The sequence below is a fragment of the Lepeophtheirus salmonis genome, chromosome 6 (genome assembly GCF_016086655.4).
Source record: "Lepeophtheirus salmonis chromosome 6, UVic_Lsal_1.4, whole genome shotgun sequence".
In the NCBI taxonomy this organism is placed as follows: Eukaryota; Metazoa; Arthropoda; class Copepoda; order Siphonostomatoida; family Caligidae; genus Lepeophtheirus; species Lepeophtheirus salmonis.
In genome coordinates this window covers 12,798,478-12,820,642 of record NC_052136.2, presented here as the reverse complement: position 1 = coordinate 12,820,642, position 22,165 = coordinate 12,798,478, and the positions used below count along the sequence as shown (strand labels likewise).

Genomic DNA, 22,165 nt, shown 5'->3' with positions numbered 1-22,165 from the left:
TTTAATACACTTGCAAACATGTATGGCTGACCAATGTTACTAGGGAGAGTCTTACGTGTGAAAGGGTACAGTACAATAGCCATACACGTTTAGAAATGAGACAATAATACAAAGATTTACAAAGCTTATTGCTATAAAATAACAATTCCTGCACCGACCCCATGTCTTAAAAACACGTTTGTTGAAGCTCAGTTTGTGCTCAATTTGTTTCTTCTCAGTTTTTAACCTATTTCGATCCTCAATTATTTTATTTTGATAGTTCATATAATTATAAGACTTAAGTCCTAAATTCACATGCTCCTATACCTTATCTAAAAATAAATTATAATTCTTTTTTTTTTCTTAACTAAAATAGTAATATATAGCTAAATAACAAAAATAAATAAGAATCGGAATATGATTTTCTAAAATTGAACCCTTATTTTCCCGGTGCTCATTGCAGATAAAGTGACTATATCAAATTGATTTACCATTTTTGTTACCAAATATGAAATAATTCAACCGCAAAAAGCTCAACCGACAACATCTGACATGAAAACGTGTGATATCTCGGCCCTCATGCAATCTATATTTATCCTTGTTTATAAGCAACATCTTGCATATAAAAAAGTTCGTTCGTTTACAAGAAAATATCTTCATTTCTAAAAGAAAAGTTTTGTCACTTTGTTATATATGTAGCTTTGGGCTTTTTATTAACAATTAACATGGCTGTTAAAATTAGGAAAGATGGATCAATATATAATAATTATTATACATATAGTTAAGAGATATGAATAGGTTGGGTGTTTGATTCTTATTATTAACATTATCACTTTTTTTTACAACTTTTTCATATTTATTTATTAAACGTTTTTTATATCTTCCTTATCATTCAATGCATTAGAGAAAGGTCTTTTTAAAAAAAATAGAATAATAAAGTTTATAATCTAATTAATTAATTTTAATTCAATTTTCATGGATGAACGAGTAAAGTAAATCTTTAAAGAAAATTTGTCTTTTAAAAATATTTCTTTCAAAAAATATATATATATATATATATCCCTTCATCCTTATTTAAATTATAATTATTAAAGTAATTTATTTTTTTGAAAGCATGGAGCCCTATTAAGTATGATTCATTATCATTATCTCATGTTGTTGAGTAAATTTTCGGACTTAATTACAATGATGTCTTGGGAAGTCTTTAAATGGTTTGGTTAAGCAAGGGGGATACAAATGAAGGGAAAGCACGGCTTTCTTCTTAGGATGGATTCTTGATGACACAGCAGCTGTTCAAAAATTTCATTTTAACCAACGTCTGATCATGATGATGGTTTAAAAAAATAAAATGTTGAGCTTGCAATAAATATGTAGGCATTTAACAATGTAACAACTTTTGATGGTTATGCTTTTCCCTGTGATTCAGAGTTGTCAACTTTTAATGAATGAGGATCATATTTTTCGAGGAAAGGCTTTTTTAGTTCTATATTCTCAAGGTTCAATTAACTATTGATGTATTTATCCTTAGAAATACTTCAGTGCTCAACGCTAGTACTTAGTTATATTACTTTGCTTTTGAATGGTAGCTTATTAATATGTCAAACTTGCTAGCCATACAACGCTGAGCAAAAAACTTTCTATATGTAACTTCCTAGTAAACATTTGATATAATGTAGAAAGCAGACCAATGTCGGGTATGAGTTAGTATTCGGCATTTAATTGTTAGCATATAAGTTGTTTTAGTTCAGTATTTGACTAGGAACACACACAGAATATCAATAACTAGCTTGGTATACTTAATCCAGCTATATGCTAGTGTTGAACATACAAATGTTTGTAGGGTATTTGTGTTGTCCCAATACGAATATTTTTGCACCAGCTCCGGTACTAAATTTGCTATCGGTATTTCTTTACTTTATGACAAAAAAAATAACAAAAAACAATAAGTAATCCCCATGCACTTATAGAGGCGAAGGAAGTGATTTCAATGGGATGGGGTAGTTGGCGGTCAAAAGAGTGAACCTTTAACTTTTATTATTGGGCTGGACTCCTGTGTTTTCTGCACAACAGACTTACAGAGATGTTGTGGTTGTAAATCCTAAGCATTTTTTAGAATGAAAGTTCTTGTTGTTGGCAATCTGAGCAGTGTTTTTTATTACTTATTATTATGTCATCATTATTATTTCATTCTCGAGAGGATAACATCTAAGTATAACTACTAATATATGTGCTCCTGTATGGCGGATTGTAACCTTGATGATTTTTTGAGAAGATATAAGTAGTAATCCCTAAAAAATCTCAGAGTAGAATGATTATAAAAATTGAAGTAAATCCTGCGTATGGCATTTCTTGATACGGAGTGGGTCTTGTGTTTATTTCCTTCATCTCACAGCTAATTTTATGAACCATTATACCAACTAAGCTGCTCTCCTCTCAGACAATTTTTCAAATTGTCTTGTTTACCCTTTTCATTTAGGTTTTTTTTGGTTTTTTTTACACACCCAAAATGCTTATGAATTACAACCCTAGGTATACAAACAGCATTATGGGATATAGAGCTTTTTCATTGATTTCACAAAGAAAAAGGATGCACCACCAAATTGTTGGCGGGGAGATATTTTAAATATTTAAATAATTATGATTGGCGCTGTCGGTTCATAATGACGTCACGTGAAAACGTTCTATTGATGCATCATGTTCATTATACTTCTGATTGTACACTGCATTTTGCTCGATTTGTTCATGTACATTGTGTATATATTTCTATGCCCCCACACGCAGAATAAACTTTTCATAAATATTTATTTGAGCATTGTCCTTCGTCGAAATTGGTGTGAACCCCTCTTCCCCCCCAGGCTTTGTATCTATTGATAAAGGCTCACTGTATATCCTATAAATATGGAGAGTAAGCTTTCTATTCTTTTCTTCGTCTTTTTACACACTTAAAAAGGGGGAAGGGGGGAAACATGGTCACGTGTTTCATTATTTTAACACACAACACCAACTGCTTATTTTCAAAATGTTTTCTTTGAATATCTTATTCATAAAAATATGAAAATTCAAATGTGTTTTTTTTTTCTTCTTGAGTTTAATTAATCATTTTTTCCTTTCAGGTAAGACCTTCTGTCTTTCGTTTGTCTCTTTGGAGGAGGAAGTGAGTTTCCTATTATTTCCGTCTTATACTACTCGTAACTTCTATAACTATCGAGGATGTTATATATATATAAAAGAGGATGTCTTTACCAATTAGTGTATCATCATCGTCATATGAAAATATGTTTGTGAAGACTACCACAACTATACGTCTACTTATTGTACGTGCTTTGTGTTTTTTTTACAGAGCAATTGTCTCTTATTTATATATGTCCCTGATAGTATAAAGTGACCTACATTACTAATATCGTATGGTTATATATATATATATATTGTATTAAGGGAGAAAGAGAGAGCCTACTATATATGAATTCTACAATCTTAATACTCGATAAAGAACAAAGAAGTGCTGCTGCTGAATGTCCAAGCATTATATATATATTAAAAATGATACAAGAAGGAGGAAAAAAATCGATTTTGTTATTTAAACCAATAAAATGATGGCATGCTGCCATCTAACGGCAATCCCCTTCACCATTCATCGTTCCCCCCTTTAATGAGAAAGGCATTTTTAAATGAGGAACGTAGAAAGAGGTACGTGCAAATCCATTTTTCGGCTCTCCATAATGACATCACTCGTGGACAATATTCCTTCCCGCCTTTCTCTTACAGCCCATTCTTGAGTTCTCTTCATACCAATATTAGTGATGCTTCAACCCCTATACACTTGACTCAGTCTCTTTAAGGGGTAGATTTATCTATCACCAAGGGAAAGGAGAGATCTTGCTTTCTCATAGGTACGTCATTTGTGGAGGAATGTGGAGGAGAAACTCTATTTGCTGTAACCTACGGAGAAGGGGTTTTTAAGGATCTCGCAACATATGTCATCCAAGTTTTCACGCAACCTTTGACAAGTCTGTTTGAATATCAGTAGTCTTAATACATATTACTACTTTTCCTTTAGAGGATATCGATTTTTTTCCTTTACCCCCCCTCACTCCTTTGTGAAGACCTTTACATTGTTGTATGGTACAATGTATTAAAAAATTGATGGCTAATTTAATAATGAATAGACGCACGTAGTAGTAGAAAAAAAAAAATATAATCAATAAGTGATTAGAAAGGAAGTCCGTTTCATGTTAAAATTCAATCAGATTTAAATGAGTTTCTTCCGTTTTCCTTTGCAATAATGACAATTAATTATTCATCATAATAAACCCTAATTACGAGCATGTCTTACATAATTAAAACAACATTTGTTTTTTTTTTATATTTCCTATGTACACACTTTTGTCCTTGCCAAAGCATGACAACAACAATCCATTTTGATTGCGGATGACAACTCTGTTTTGTTTCTTTGCTTAATAATATGAAGTTTGTTTAATATCAAAAATAATATTAAAAAAATACTATTTTTTAATTGGGGAAATAAATGATGTCGTTTTATGGAAAAATAAATATATATAATTTTGCTCATAAATTATCTTTATAGTTGGATGATTATGCATGTAAATAATGTAATGTCCTTATTATTTATTTGAATGCAATTTTATCAGTAGGAAAAGGGATTAAAATGGACATTACTTACTGCATTTAACATAGAAATTACAATGTACAATCATATTTACTAATAGTTATTAGTGATGTTGTGGCTATCTTTGTGACCATTTCATTTAATCAATTACCCTAGCTTTGACTTAAAGGTAGATTAAGCTTCAGGTACATATTTGCCAATTCTACTTTTATGAGTAGAGTTACGTTAGACTTCTAACTTCGGAAAAACAAGGTAGCTAGCCATCTGAATTTTTCTTCTTGTCAATTCCTTATTATTATTATTTAGAATATGATGGCTTACAAAATTTAGAAGCCCACGTATCCCTTCCCATAGGCACTCTTTAGGTTTTGTTAATCTGAAATGAAATGGTCTGGCTGATTTTTTGTTTTAACACTAGAACGACGAGAGTATAACTTTAGATACCCATTTGGGATTCAATGAAATATTGTAAGAAACTTCTTGATTGTATATGTTTAAAAGTTCTTGAATTTTCATAAATCATTGTAATAACCCCAAAAAACAAAATTAAAAATTAAAATTAATAATCGTTTGGTAGATATAGTGAACACTACCTAGACAGATTTGGGTATAATATTTGATATCCAATCATTTCAAATAATCTGTTTGAATCTGTATGAACAAGCTCAAGCAAGTTCAGACATGAATAAACAACTCTAGAAAGGAATCTTGTACTTTCCTTGTATAAATATAACATATATTTTCCTGAACTAATCATTCTGTTTCCACCTTTTATTGTCCAAGAAAAAGTTATCCATTAAAGAAATAAGACATTATCCTGTGTCCACATTGTACTCCAATTCAGAAGGTGATGATTTCAAATTGGATGCAGATGAATATGCCCAACCACCTCAATCAAGTACATCTGGTTCTCATGACTATTTGAAGTGTTTGACAAACTTCTGGTTATGTAATCTTGTTGAACGGAGCTCATACTTGTGTTCACAGGAATGCCTGAAAAGTATTTATTGGAGGTCAATTGAATTTTAGAATATCAAAGAGCAAATCTTTTGAATTTGAAGCCTTTTTCAAACCTTTATTAGTTTTGGTAGACGCTATATGTATTTGTTTACGACTAAGTGGTATATTTAACATTTCAAAATATGCTAAAAACAATCAAGTTATGGCTCAGTTCCTGCTTACTAAGCAACTTAAATCAATCGACTTATTAAGATAATCATTGTTTTTCCGTTAGGATAATACAATGTGGCACAAAAAAAAATATAAACTTAAAAGAGTTCAGCCCTTTTTAGGCAAGAAAACATTTTAAAAGAAGTCCAAGGTCCATTATCATTTTCAAAACGTGTCATTATCAACTTATGAACTCTTGATCAATATTTATATGATTGATCACATTGTAAAATGACCAATAGTTTAGGCTCGTTCCAAACTTAAGATTGATGTATGGACAACTAGAAAACCAGAAATACTCCAATTAATTGATATAATGTATGAGACAGGAATCTGAGTCAACGGGGAAAATTAGGGATCAATCCTTCGCGATAGATATAAGGAATGATTGAGATTTATCCGCTTTTATATTTGTTCTACAAGATCACAAAGACGCCAAAACAACAAGTTCGATCTTGATTTCAACGCTATGGTCGATTAGTCTAAAATTGTAAGGGAGCGCACAGGCCATGTAAAAATATTAACATTGATGAGCAACTATTCACAACAGAAGCTAAATTTCTAGTTACTCAATATATGGTTAAGAAGCTTGATACATTTGATATTAAATTTTGGTAAACAGTATTTTAGGAACTATGAATCGTTCTCGCAAAGAAATAACTCCTGAACAAAAGCTACCAATTTTTTTATTATTAAAACAGATAAAAAAACACGAACAAAATGGATTATTCTGGAAAATAGATAACGAACGGTTATTGTTAAAGAAATAATCTAATAATTAGTTATGGAAAAATTGTTACATTGCTATTGGCGTCAATTTAATAAAAAGTAGATGTTCTTTAAAGTAATCACAAGTGTATGAAAGAAGAAAACTTTATCAGAGCTAAATTCAAAGTGGGCTCTGTGTTTATTTCCTTCATCTTATGCTGCTCGAAGCTTGTTTAATGAAACGTCGGGATATGTACGTTGCTCTCCTACCAAACATTCTTCAAATTGTCAGGTTGTCCATCTTGATTTTCGTATTTCTTTCTTTAACATAAACACATTTAATATATTTGTGGCGATAGCATAAAAACAAGCTGGGATTCTTTTTCCAATATTATGACGGTATGATAAACGTATCCGTTGCTATGAGTACTATAATTTATATTAATTCAAAAAAGTAATAAAGTCCTTAGGAGCCGCGGTTTTTAATGATAACTGAACCTGATCAAAATTGGTTATTTGGTAACACTGATCATAATAGGGAACGATACGTCATGACGAGAAAATTATTTTTAAAGAAGAGTATCCACGTTACCAGGATTACAAAAAGAAAAAAAAGGTTAGCTAGTAAACAACATGCCTGACCAACTGAAATTGATTATATTGATGATATCAAAATTCGATTGAAAGTTCAAATACCGCACGATCAAATAGACTGAACTTGTATTTATTTATAATATGTTTATGTATAAATTTAAACAAATATAATTCACATTAGTAACTTGTAGGACAGTTTTTAATGGTTTAATATTGTATTCAACTCTTCAAAATTCCTCTTCGGGTTTTCATTGAATTAAAAAACTTAAATTGCGTTTTTCTCTGTTTCATTTAAAAAGTCCAACTTTCTTTTATGTTATCTCCACAGTTATTTAAATATCTATATATTTGCTCAAAGTATTTTGTACAATCCACAAAAAATTAAAAAAAATTGGAGAAAAATTTCCAAAATTCACAGCTGTATATGGAAAATTTAATTGATAATTTTTCATTTTCTTAATTTTTAGTCCAGATTGTCTTTGTATTACAAGTAACATATGGTGAACAAACATGTCAGGAGGACATTGTTGAATGTGTGTGTGGGGGGGGGATTCATTGTATGTATGTAACTTCACGTCAATCAAATTTGTACGTAGATTCTTTAATTAAGGTAATATGAGAGGGATACTAAGAGAAAACGATGTGAGTAATTGTTGGTTAAATCCACAGTTATTGGACTCACATAACGTCTTATTTGGTAGATGCGGAAGGAAAAATAATTAATAAAATAAACGAATAACGATATTTAATATCAAATTGTATATTTGAAATTATTTTTTCATTAATTTGGATACTTGATATTTAATTTTTGTAATTCTTTAAAAAAAAAATGGATTCTTTTTTAAATTCCAAAAACCAAACCTTCCACCCCACCCCCTCCCCCACACACACAATATATATAAATATAATCTTATGGTGGAAGCCCCTGATAACCAAATTGTATTTTTTAACTATTATTTAAAATATTAAAGAATTGACATCTGGAATTTTTTGAATTGTCCCATCACTAGTCCAAAAGAGTTCAAGCCTGTCGAGTCTGCCGCCGACCTCTGTGTGTAAAGAGTGTATGAATATGACCTTCAGCTATATATCACATGTGTGTGTTGAATTCCAGCCCACCTTGGAGGCTGGAATTGCCACCAATGTCGGCCAAAGTCAGAAATAATGTATATATATTTTGAATAAATCTATATTGGATGTCTACCATGCTTGAATTCATTTGACTTCATTCATGTTAAAATGATGTATAACATGCAGGGTGATGCAACATTTGTTCATCCCAGTAAATGCGTTTCATGTGACGTTTCTATAATTAAATAGTTTTAACTATACACAAAGCTGTTTTTATTAAATCTCTTAAACTTTACTTTTTCAAAAAGAGAAAACCTGAAAGACCATATAATAGCTAAACTTCACTTGGCTATGCCTTCCGCCCGAGTTAAGAACCTCTCGTCTAGATTTATGGAGGGGCGCCTGCAGGGGTGCAAGTTTAGTAGCTTCCCAAATTTATAAATTTGCTTGTTACTAGAAAGTTTCATATTTGGAATTTTAATCAAAGCTTGTAATCTAATTTTTTAAATTTATTTTCCAAAAAATTTAATCTTCTGTAAAAATCTATGGATTTTTGAAAAATTTTAGATTAGATTTTTTTTTTGTGTAAACAGTTCTGGATTTTTGTATTTGTTTTCCCAAAAATTTTATATTTATAATTCTTGGTGAACAGCTGAGGATTTTTTATTTTTTTTTATTTAAATAATTTATTTGTGAATAGCTATGGATTTTAGAATTCTTTTTCAAAAAATTTTATATTTAAAGTATAATTTTTTTGTCAACAGCTGTGAATTTTTAATTTTTTTTTCAATTTTTTTTGATAATTTAGAGGAGTAAGGCTTAAATTATGACAGATTTGAGGCGCAGAAGTATTTCAGATGTTGCTATGAGCTTGTTTTTTGTTTGCAATTTGACAATATTAATTGTATTATTATTTTGCAGAGATTGGTGGAGAACTGTTGAAATATTATATGACTGTGTGTGTTTGTATGTTCTTCTATACAAATAGTATAAACATTTTGCAGAGGTTATAAGATTAAATATTTATTGCTTTTAGCTTTAAGAAAAGCAATTTAAAAAAAGAAAAGAAAAAATAAATTTATTAGTTAAATTATATTATGGTTGTTTACGGTGTTTTATTTTTATCTGTGTATGTTTAGAATTATATTTCTCATATCATTCGCTCTGATATGTATTGCCAAATAATACATACATACAAATACAGTCAACCCTAGTCTAACGGTCCCACGCAGTAATTTTGAAAGCTGGAGTTAAGTAGTTTAATGAAAAAACTACTTTTGAAAATTAGAAACGGAAAAAGGGTGTTACGTGTGCTCTTTCTTCTTTTTTGTTCATCATTTTATAGTTGTCGTAATATAGAATAGATATACATATGAATTTAAATTTGATCATTATATTTTTCCTGTGTATTAATGCTATTTTAAATCTAGAAGGCTCTCCTCTTAATACGAGTAAATCTTATAACATGTAGCTGATATTAACAAAGGTCTTAATTACAGAGTGCCATAGGTCTCGCTCCAACCTTCTCTATATTAAGTGTGCCCCTCCAATCCCGCGCAGTTGTCATATACATTATTATAAAGCAAGTAATAGATTGACGTGCTGTTAATAGTCACTTTTTAATTATAGATTGTTGAGTTAGACTTATATGCACTTATCTCTTGTATGCACTAAAGGGAATGTTTCCCCCACGTTTCTATCTTTTTCTTCCTCTCAATCTGAGAATGAATGTTATAACTTTATTACTGCCCAGACGTAAATTTGATTCTTCATTGTATTATTTTATCCACAATTTTCAACTTTTGAATAGTTCCAAAATAACAAACCTGGTTTGAAGAGTCACTTTTTCAGCTTCCTTAGGCTGACTGCTTAATAAAGGTATTTGGGGTGATTGGTAATATCTAACAAGATACTGTTTTTCAGGGATATATCGGGGTTTTACACCTACCGGATAATTCACAGTAAATATCACTTTTAATTATTTCGTAATATAAGTTTCATTTAAGGATATATAATCCACAAAAAAACTTTTCTTGTTCATCACGTACCATTTTATTATTATTATTTTTATTTATTGCGGCTGGAATTGAGTGACAGAATTCAAAAATCTAGAACTGCAGGCTCTAGAAAACAACCCGTGCACTATTAGTGATAATGATAAAATAAGGAAATTTAGAATATATTATGGGTAAGACAACATACCATAAATTGATTAAAATAGGAAGAAAATAAGAAAAAAAATACAAAAAGTTCACAGTATTTATTCAGGTGCACCAACATGATTATATATTTATGTTTTTTGGAAGGTATTTGATATTTGTATTTTTTGCATTTGAAAAATCTATAGCTATTCTCAAAAAATTTCAAAGATCCATTGCTATTCACAGAATATATTTTTTTTGGAAAATAATTTCATTTATTAAATTTTTGAAAAAAAAAAAATTCAAATATTAATTTTTTTGAAGAAATAATTCATATATTAAATTTTTTGGAGAATTTTTTTAAAAATTCATGCCTATTCAAAGAAAATTAAATTTTTTGGAAAAATATTTGAAAAATATAATAACATTTTTTGGAAAAATATAATTAAATTTCAAATACTAAATTGTTTGAAATATTTAATTTTCTAGTAGAAAGCCAATATTCCATATTTTTTTGAGGGGGGGGGGGTACAGCCCCTTCAGTCCGCCCCTTGCTGATACCTTGTCATTATTCATTAATGGGATACCAATATTTCCGGAGATACAGTAATTATATAATTTGTTTCCCAGGATCCTGCTCAATGACAATTTCTCCGAAAATGAGAAAACCTAATAGTTACTCGAACGTCGAACATTATTAATTTCTATTCAAGTACTATTAGAAGAACACAACAAGTTACATACTACAAAGAATTTTTATGAAGGTGAAAGAACTTCAAATACATAATTCACATTGACATATTATTTCAAGTTATTTTGAAAGAAAATAGGAATTTGTAGCATAGCAATATAATATGTAATAATTGAACGATTAGGACATAGTAATTTCACTATTTTGCAACAATGAAGTCAATGTTTTTGGTGGTTCGTACGTTTTGCTATGTACAATGAACTTATTTTGTACTAGGGTAGCCCAGGGACAGTTGTACCAAATCGTACTTTTGGCTCAATTACCAAGGGTGACTTAGTTAGACACCCCAAAATTTAACACATTATACTTATATTAATCTGTTATTGATTTGTTGTATTAAAAGATTGCAGTAACTACATTTGAATTCCATCCGTCTAATGTTACAACTGCCCCATACCCAGAATACCAGAATTGGAACAGTTAAAAACTCCAGTTTGAGTTAGAAATTAAGAGCATATTTTATTTATTGTGATAAATAACTAGACTTTAGAAAATTAAGATATTATAAGATTGATCTTGTAGATTACTGATGTATATTGTAGATTGCGGAAATTCACTATTAAAAAAAATCAACTCTTAAGGGACGTACCTAGGCTAAAAAACATCTTTGATGTGAAGATTAAATAAAGTTATTCTATATATGAATAAAGCAACGTTTGTCTGTCTGTTTTTCTATTTTCAAGCCCTTCACATAGGCTTTTGACTCCCCTATTCACTGTCTTCGTGCTTACAAAGCGTTCCGTTCCCCGTTTCGTTAGATTTGCCTCAATTGACCGCTTCAGGCCGGTCATGAATCTTGGGAGCAGGGTTTGCCGAAATCCTTGGTAAAACCTATTTAAAAATTAAAGTGGTCAAACTGGGTAAGGCTCCTGCTTCTCAGAAAAAACAGATAATAAGGCAAAAATACTTGAACTTTCCATAAAACAAACTTGAAATGAGTCATAAACAAATATGTTTAAGGGTATAGAGACTAAAAAGTATTTTGTGGAAACATTTTTTCGCACAATATGGCAAAAAAACCTGTGCTTTTTTTTCATGTGCTCTCCACTACAGAGGAGCGTCTTATAGCTCACCGAGTGGGGTGCTGTGGTAATTTGTCTAGTGATCCTCAAAATAGGCCGGTACAGAATGCTACAAGGACCACAAAAAATAAATTGATGATAATTAATTCTTGTAACTTTAATTATATAGTATAACATAAATTGTGTTGTAAATAATTTCATATCAAATGTATTTGATTTAATTAGTGAAAAAATATTTTACCTAAACATGGCCAAATCTTTGGCAAAATATATTTTATATGTACTTCATGGGTTAAACCCCAGGTCATGGGTAAAATTTGCAAACCCTGGTTGGGAGTCCTCTTCTTATTGCATTGGGACTTTTGGGACCTCCTGATGACGTTACAAAACGCGTTCAGGCGCTTAAAATATCGTTGACGATCGTTGGGATTCCCAGTGGAGACGATGATCACCCTGGCGTCGTTTCTTGCTCGAGCTTATTCAGCAATAGTCACAATGCACATCGCCTACATGGTTATTGCTGATATTTGTGCGGCAAAATCGGAACCAAATGGTTGCTAAGACTCTCAAACTCTGGCCATTAACTTAACCGCAATTCCTTTGGTATTCATCTTTCTGAAATCAAATTTTGTCTGGACGTATCTGTTACCCCTTTATTATATATTACTTATAATTGAGTACAATGTTGTTAATGTATCCTGAATTGGCAGTGTGAGTACATATTATGTACACCCAACCAATACTAAATAGCTACTTACTTTGTTATGTTTATCTTTATTTCTCGAGGAATTCCTCAACAAGAAGGATTGAGGGGGGTCTCATTGATCTTTTTATATTTGTAATAGTTATATAATACTTAGTTTGTATATATTTATAACTTCAATGTTTGTAGTTGAGAAGTTGTTACAAAATAGTTTTGAAAGAGATAATCTTTTATAACTTTTGTTTTTTGTTTCACCCACTCCGTGCTGCTGCTATTTTTATCTCTCTTCCACTTCCACTTTTATATATTTATTGTTCTATTTAGCGCTATCACAAATGGAATCCTAAATGGTCCGACAGATCAGTCTCAAATTTAGCAAGTAGATATGTAAAATAACCCAGCATGTTCCTATGATATTTTTTGTGCATATGGCGTCATAATGAACCTGTTTTTGACCCAAATAAAACCTCTTTTTCTTTATCTCCTTATCTATATCTCTCTTCTTTCTCTGTCTCTTGTTACATACCTTTCTTTGTTTCTTTTCTTCTACCTTCATTTTTTGTTTCTATTCGCTTCTACCTTCATTTTTTGTTTCTATTTGCTTCTATTCAGCCCTACAACGCGGGCACACTCAACTGCTATATATTTATAAAATAAACCTATTTATATAAGTAATTATATATAACAATATTGATAATTTTTGGGGCTAAGCCCCCTAAATGATGAAACTTAGTAATGCTCCTGGTCACTGACAAACAAACAATAGAACGACGTAGCTCAATGAACAAAAAATAAAATTTATTCTCTTGAGCTCAATGTTTGTAGGTTCGCGCCTCGGTTGTTCCTAGATAAGGAAATTTACATTATGTAAATGTATATGGACTTCAAAGAAGATGGATAGTTCAGATAGAGTATACTGTTTACTTATACTTAATCAGTGCAACTCCATCTGACCAACTAAAGAAAAAAAAAAAACGATGGCCTCTGTTCTACTTAGTTACAGAGGTGTCCCTGTTGTGTCTCCCATTTTCTTTATATTTCCTCTTTTACGAATGAAGCTGTGAAAAGGGGTTGTGTTCCTCATTGTATGTTGGACTTTGTCATCACTCGAGTTTTGAGGGTTCGAATTCAAGTGATGTAAATATACATATTTAATATAATAATATATTGTCTCCCTCTACCTACCTATCTATGTTCTATATACAATAACCTTGAGGAAATTGATTAATTATAAATATGTATCTACATATATATATATTTTTGTGTGGTTGTGTAGTAAATGAATGAGATGAAGACACGTAAGGTCGTTTATTTGAATATTTTCTAAATAATACCTAATAATAATAGCAGCAAGAACGACAACAACATTTACAATGGAGAAGGAGGAAAAGAAGACGCGGTTCGGTGGGTTTTCTTCTTTATGATGGAAAAGTTGGACGTAACTTTGAGTATGTGTTTTTCCCCCTGAATGTCTCAGAAAGATCATACAGCTTTAAAAGCGAAAGAATATTAATTATTTTAAAAAAATGGATCTTTGAATATGGAAAGTATTCAAACTAAGCAATATTGTTCAATGTGGCTTAAATCTTTATATAATAAATGGATGATGTCATCTCCATCATTGTTAATATTGTTATCAATTTTTAAATCCTTTCTTTTTGTCAGATTTTGTCTTTTCTTCGTCTAGTCTCGATTAGTTAGATTGCAGATTTCATCTTGTCATTTTTTTGCATCAGATTTCGCTTTGACACCTTTTTGTATATATTTCTCGTTTCGTTTTGTCATTATTTCTGTATCAGATTTCAACTTCTCACTTTTGATCTTGTTTTGTTTTACCAGATTTCCCCTCGTCAAATTTTGTTTCGTTTAGTTTCATTTTGTCACGATTTTTACGTCAGATTTCGTTTTGTCTCGTTTTGTTCTTGCCTTGTTTAATCTGATTTTAAGTTTTGTTTAGTCTTTGTGAAATCTTGTTTCATCAGATTTTGTCTCATCTTGGTCAAATTTTGTTTACCTACTCTTCGTCTCATCTGGTCTTTTTTCGTCACATTTCGTCTGTTCTTGTCTCATCGCGTTTTATTTCACCACATTTTATTTCGTCATTATTTTGTCAAGATGATAATTTTTTGTTTTTCTCGGGGAAAAAATTATCGTTTTATCATCGTATTAAAAAAGTAAAGTATTATCATTAAATACTGGATACTTACTGTTCTGTGTATATTGCCTACTTATTATTATTTTTAAGCAACACGGAAAAAACACAATGTTGATTGTACTATCGATTCCGGGATTTATGAAGATACTTTTTTGTTATTTGTCTTTTTCAGTGCATACAGTTCGTGCTAGTTTTTACTTCCCATACCTACAACATGCATATTTTTATAGTTCAAGGAAGTATTCTATCCCTTTACTCTTAAACTATTTTATCAATAGTAAATCTATTACTAAAGTTGATTTTATAAAGAGGGAGCAATCTTTTATGTTTCTTTCATATACCATATTTACTAGTTTTGAAGCTTGGTCCGAGACCGGTTTTGTTTCAAGTGTTTATTTCTAGAGAAATCTGAAACCTTGGACCTAAGTTTTAATTGTGAATCAATAAAAAAAAAAGTAACTGTTACTTTCCAGAAAATATGTAAAAAAATCCATGTATTTTTATAAAGAAAATATTTTTGGGACAATCAAGACAGATTATTATTAATTTTATGCAATTTACTAGGACGAAAAGTATAACCGTTTTTAACGGATCAAGTATTTGCAGAATCCATCTCAATAGTTGTATTTACAAAGTCGATTCAAATTAAAAAGTGTTACGTGGGGAATTGTTTCTTTCAGTTCAAGTTCAGGTTTTTAAAATTGGAGTGATTTCTAGATGAACAACAATCCCCTTGAGCATCTTGAACTCCCCCCTCCTTGTTTTTTATTGTAAGCGCAAACATGAACTTATATAATATTTTAGTACCAGTTGGGGGATTACTTTTGATTTTAATGCATTTTTAAGAAGAGTTTTAAAATCAATGGAAAGATTTGTTTAAGTCATAGGTTGTTATTTTTATTTATTGAAGACCTACTTTTTTTTTGTACTTATAATGATTTTATAGATTATTGAGTATTAAGAATTAAAAGAAAAACTACATCGTATTTCTTAGACCCATTCAGACAATTTCCATTCATAATATATTTTTGAAAACGCCATGTTCAAAAAGAATAGTATTCTCGTAATAATCTATATTTGTACAAAAAATAAGGAATTAACACTAAAAGGACCAAGGTTAGACCCATGTAACAGGCATATTTTGACGTCATAGAGAATAACAACGGTATATTAACAGCAAATATTACTTTTATGATTAATAGAAACAATATTTACTCTTTGACGTCTCTATTAAAAAACGTGGTGAAAGTCAAGCATCCGTCGGAAAAGCGGTATGGTATAACCTTGTATTTCCTTGAATTTTAAAATTTTTTCAATATGTTTTAGCATTAATATGTAACTGGAAGAAAAATAAAAAAATATCAAAGGCATTCACTTTTTATTGAAATGGAGCATATGTGTACCAATTGGTGAATTAATGATAAAATCATTACCCCCAAATGGCACATTTACGTACCAATTAGTAGCTCAGGCTAAAAAAAAAGTTAAAAAGTTAATTGCTATTACATATTATTATAATTTTTTTTATCCAATACTTACGTAGAAGTGGAATAATACATACACAAATTAGTGAAGTAAGATGCACCTTAGCTCTACCGTCATTCCTTGCATTATAGACCATAATGTAAGAGGCCATGTAGCCTGTTTTTTTTGTTTTTTTCTTAATGATTGGTTTAGCTATGAGATGTAAGCTACTACTCTAATTATAAAACTTTAGTTCAACAAATTATTTCTGATTATATCCACATTCGTTTGAAATGAAACATATTTTTTCCAAAGGTTCTTTTAGGATTAAAATAACTTAAAATATTTATTAATTATTATTGTGCTACCATAACATTTTAATATATAGTTTATTATGATAATAAATTATAAAAAAATATATATTAAGGTTTACAAGAATTTTTGTAGTTGTTGATGAGTTCGTTCAGACTTTTGATTATTACTCATTCTAGGTAAGAACCTGCAATTTAAAAGGTTGCAGGATAAATATTGGTGAAGTTCCGATTTTTTAAATTTTATAGTATTGATTATTTTCATGGGGCAGGATTGTCGTTTAATTATATTTGTTTGTAAACAAAGCAACAGAGAGGGACGACTGCCTGGCGAAAAATACTACTACTCGTTGATAAATGCTATATTATTTAATATAAAATATTGGTGTATGATACTAATATAGAGGACGCTCTCAAAATAGTTGAAAAAAATAGCATCACCTTGCGGATTATATATTTTTCTTGCTTGCTAATGCCCTATTAAATTACTTTGTATATTCTATAACTATTCTACTCTAAAAATAGCCTTAGTTAGTCGAAAAAAAGGACGTGAAAATTATTGTGCGTTCCTATTATGGAGTTGTCCATTATCTAGGTGTCACATTAGTCAAAATGTGCATAGATATTATAATTGGCTATGTTTGGTAAATTATACATTTCATAAAAGTAATTACTCTGTTATATTTGTTTTTTGCACAAGGGGTGTTCTGCTCAGACTGAGAGGGTATAATTTCCTAGTTTTTGTCACTTTATGAACCATTTATTCGAGGATCACACTATAAATATGCGTATTCATTGTTCATGTCAAATGAAACTAAGCTGAAAGATCTAAGCTACATATATATAATGTAGCGTATGTCCTCATACATTCATGCAGTGAATCTTGGAGGAGTAGTCAAAGTGAGTAAACAAACCTACCTATACATATACTGTGGATATATTGACTGAGGGATGATACCATAGGAAATCACATCATATTAAGTAAAGCAATGCTACTTTTTCTTGTATCTACGAAGAACCATTACAGTAAGAGGGTTGTTAATTTATAAAAATGAGCAAAATTAAATTTTAGGCCAACTTTTTGGATGCAAGAGCATCTTTTAAGTACTCTAGGAAGTACAATAACTTTCGGACAACAGACACTTTTTTACCCATGACTGCGTATTTTTTAAATCTTTTTTCAAGGTAATAAGAAGAAACTAGCAAATGTCATGATCATTAAAGCCTTTTTATATTTAAAGAAGTAGTTATATAACATTTCCTGTTTATTAAGGATATAAAAGGTCAACTTCCTCTAAATTTATATTTTATCTTTGTCTACTAGGTTGTCCAATTTTTAGGTGACCTTTAAATTCTATCTTCTGCTGTATTTGAATGAATTATGTTTGTAAAGTTTCAGTCTTGAAAGGGTGTTTTTTGACCTCTATCGACATTTGAAAATGATTTTTTAACGACATTTTCTATTTGTAAAGGTACTCCGAAGTTTTTAATTTTAAAGTTATGTTGTTGAATTTCTAAAGTTGCATTCTATTTTCAAGTGATATATAGGAATAGAATCCTTATTTTTCATTGTTACGAAGAACTGTAAACATACTTAATTAGAAATATACGGTGACAAACTCCAATGATTATCTAATCCTATGTGGAAACTTATTCGAGCAATTGTGATCAATTGTGTCCAGATTTCTTACCTCTTAAATCTATAATATATTTTTTGATTACAAAGATATTTCCTTATTATTAAAAGGTTGCAATTATTGAATTTCAACAAAACCCCCTCTTCGTTCTCGAGATAGAAGGAGAAAGTATTATGTGCGGGCAAACCACGTATTACTATCAAATGCAGTACAATTTGCTTTCGCAGAGTGTACATATTTATCACCTTAAAGACTTTTTTTTAGATAAGAAATAAATTTTAAAGGATGTACATTTTACATTAACTATTAAGTATATCAAAGTTAATACTAAAAAGAACAGACATAGAACATGTATGTGGGTTTATCTTAAAATTTACACTGCGGATATTGACTTTGTCTATTTTTAAACATCATCATAGGTAGTCATAATCGATAAATGTGCTTGGATTTGTATTTATTCGTGAGGAAATTGGGAAAGAAATCCAGGGTCGACTCTAACGTCTACTTATGTATATTTTTATAATATATAACTTGGATTTAAAATCTTTTTTATTTCTCCCAAATTGTATCCATTTATTTTATTATGATCTTTCTAATGATATTTACGAGATATAGTACAAAGTGTACATTATGAAGAAGGAAATTACGACAAAAACTTTTGCTACCTTTACTGCTAAGGAGTGTCACGAGAAACAAAGGCTCAGTAACAAGAAACATTATCCGGAGGGGAGGTCCCCATCTCAATTATTCATAATCTTAATTTTTAATACTCATTGATTAAATATGACCCTTGTATGTAGTTCACAAATCCTTTTCTCATTTTCTGTATAAGGTCTTTCACCTCTCCATAATAATATTATTCAAAGAGCCTACTTTTTAACACTATGTTATTTTCTGGGGGTATGAAATATCCCTGTACAACATTGTGTGTATCATTTTACTCATCCTTATTTATCATCTACAATTTTTTAAGGAGAACTAACCAATTCTGCAATTAATCATCAAAGGTTCAAAGAATATTGCGTTCTTATTATTTTTCTAACGCAAAGTAAAAACCAATGAGTAGTTGCATCTTATTCTGTTTGTAACATATCTTGTTTGACTATAACTTTTCAACTTAAAATAAAAATCTATGATCTTCAGTAATGATGATTCCCAACCTACAGCCCCTGTATGACTGGCTTGTATCGAATTAATATGGAAGGACAACACTTTGTCAATCCTTGTGTGATCTAGATATGAATGTAATTTGTTTATGGAGACTGACCTATGATTTTGATAGTATGTGCTTGTATTTTCTAAATAAAAGACGACTTGGCTATTCAAACTATTATGTCGTGTAGAATGCAACACTAATTCTACTTCTTCCACATTAACAGGGTGACGACTCAAAAATTAGAGAGTAATAAAAGCCGTTTTTACTTCTCCATATTTATAATTTTGTGCCATTTCTCTAGAAAACTTTTGAAGCAAAAGCATGTAATTCAACAATTTTCTACACTTATAATTCAGTATATACCCCTCCATTCTTGATTCAGCCAAGATGTGATCATTTATCCTGTTCAGAACGGTATCCACTGTGTGATCACACAAAAAACAAAAAGAAACAAAAACAGATTAAATTTTAGCTTTTTGTCAGCTCCTTTGTATGGCGTTAAGTACAAAATTGTCACACTTTTGGAACTGAGGCTAGAAGGCCTGAAGTAGGATTCTATTTTTGAGTCATCACCCTGTACATAACTGAATGTATAATTGAAAGAAGTATAAGCTCTGGAGTAGATATTATGTATTTACAATGTACAAACGCGTATACTTACATCCATTCATTTGGATGTATTTATATAGATCCCTCGGATGGTCTATCTTTTTATTATCTCCCCCTTCCTTCTTTTTACATCTTCTCTCTTGTAGTTGTATGTCTATGGATACAAGCATAGATGGATAGATGGGTACATATATTGTACCTATATATTTCCATACACGTCCAAATTTTTTTTCTTTCTTTTTTTGAAAAGGAAATTTTCCGCATTGAGTAAAGGAGTAAATATATTTATATTTACTTTGAATGTACCTCCTATGTATATTGTATATAAGCATAACATACCCACTAATATACAATGTCTAATAGAATCTATTCCCCGTTGAATTATTCGAAAGGGGAACCAATTCTGTGGGAGGGATGGTTTCTTGGAACTGGAAAATCTGCAATCCACTATAAAAAGTGTTGCTGTCTAGCTGTTACTTTTCGTCTAGTAAGTAAAAAAACTTTTAGTTAACATCATATCACGTTATTTAAACAGAGGGGTTTGCAGGATTTTTTTATTTTTCTAATACATTTTTATGTATATTTCCAAAAATTTCAAAGATTACATTTTTTGGGTTTTTTTTCAAGAATCCACAGTTATTCCCATGAAATTAGTTCTTTAAAAAAAGTCAATTCACAAAAAAAAAAAAAAAAAACATCAGTAATCCATAGCAATTCACAGAAAATTAATTTTTTGGGAAAAAATATCCAAAAATTAATTTTTTCGGAAAAAAAAATGAAAAATTAAATTAAATTTCAAATGTTAATTTTTTTGAAATTTTATATTTCAGATATTAAATTTTCTAATAAAAAGCAAAAATGTCTTAATTTGGGAGCTACAACCTACCCTTGCGTACGCCCCTGATATATTGTATCTATCAATCTATTCTTCATAAGAAACAGGGAAATGAGGAGCAGATAGCTAATTTTCTCCACAATTATGGATCTATTATTTTTTAATTACTACCAGAGTTCCGCCAGATAGGTTATCCTATACTTCTAAAGAACAACAAGTTTAAAGCAACCCAATGTGACTTTCTTTTATTCTTAATTAGTTTATTACAGAGAGCTTCTCATTCTACCTCAATATCTTTTACATCTTCTTTTTGTTGGTGTTGTCTTAGTCATTTAGTCATTTTTTTTTTAAATTTGTATTCATTGATTAAATACACGCTCTTACCTTTCTGCTTTGAACAATGTTAGTTGTATGAGACACCAGAAATCGATCTTGTTTTATATTAAAAAAAATCAACTTATTAAGGGGTGAGGGAATCGCTTTTGAGAGCCCAGGAATCTGGGTTGATCAGGATTTTACATGGACATGTATCTCAAAATTCTGGACAACTGTCTGTATCTGTCTCTATTTTGCTCAAAGTTGAGGATTAATAAAAATGCCAAAAATTGTATTATAATATAGAAGATGACTGGTAATGTTTCATAGCTTAACAAGGGGTAATTCGAAATCAACCAATGGCAACGTTCAGAACACTACTACTAAAAGAAAATGAGTAAAAAATCAACAAGTTAACAAATAACAAAATATATTTTTGAATTTGTATATAAATGACATGGAGATAAAATAGATAGAGTGCGTACGCTGAGCAAAAGTAATTGAATTTTTTTTTGAAGCCAAAAAGTAAGTTGACCAAAACATTGGAAAATATAGTTAACTGCAGACAGTGAGGATCGAAGCTGAAAATATTTGAAGCGCCCTCTATTTTGTTAACATACTTATTTATCAATACTACATTACGACAATGTCTAGTTGTTCTTCATATAATTGCTCGCTCCATGGTAAGTGAGGTTGCCTTCAAGACTACTTAACTTTCACCTATTATTATATGTTAACGAATACGAGACATTTTGTCTTGTAATAATCATTCAAAAATACATTTCGTCTATTCCAGTGCTTCCCTACCTTCTGGCACATACAATCCCTTTTCTAAAAAAAATTGAGACCAAAGGAACTGCGGGCTTATTAATAGCAGCTTAATTTGCCTACTAATTTCTGAAAAGGAGATGGAAACA

At 30.3% G+C, this 22,165-nt stretch overlaps 1 protein-coding gene across 18 annotated transcripts in view; it reads left to right on the top strand.

The window, feature by feature from the left end:
* Lar (tyrosine-protein phosphatase Lar) overlaps positions 1–22,165 on the top strand; it is a 455,460-nt gene that overhangs the window by 290,386 nt on the left and 142,909 nt on the right. For 3 of the 18 annotated variants that reach the window (XM_071889563.1, XM_071889558.1, XM_071889556.1), the window contains exon 2: positions 3,093–3,133. The exons of the other annotated variants lie outside the window; for them this stretch is intronic. The gene's annotated coding sequence lies outside the window, so the exon portion shown is untranslated. The remainder of the gene's footprint in view (positions 1–3,092; positions 3,134–22,165) is intronic. 18 annotated transcript variants of the gene reach the window in all.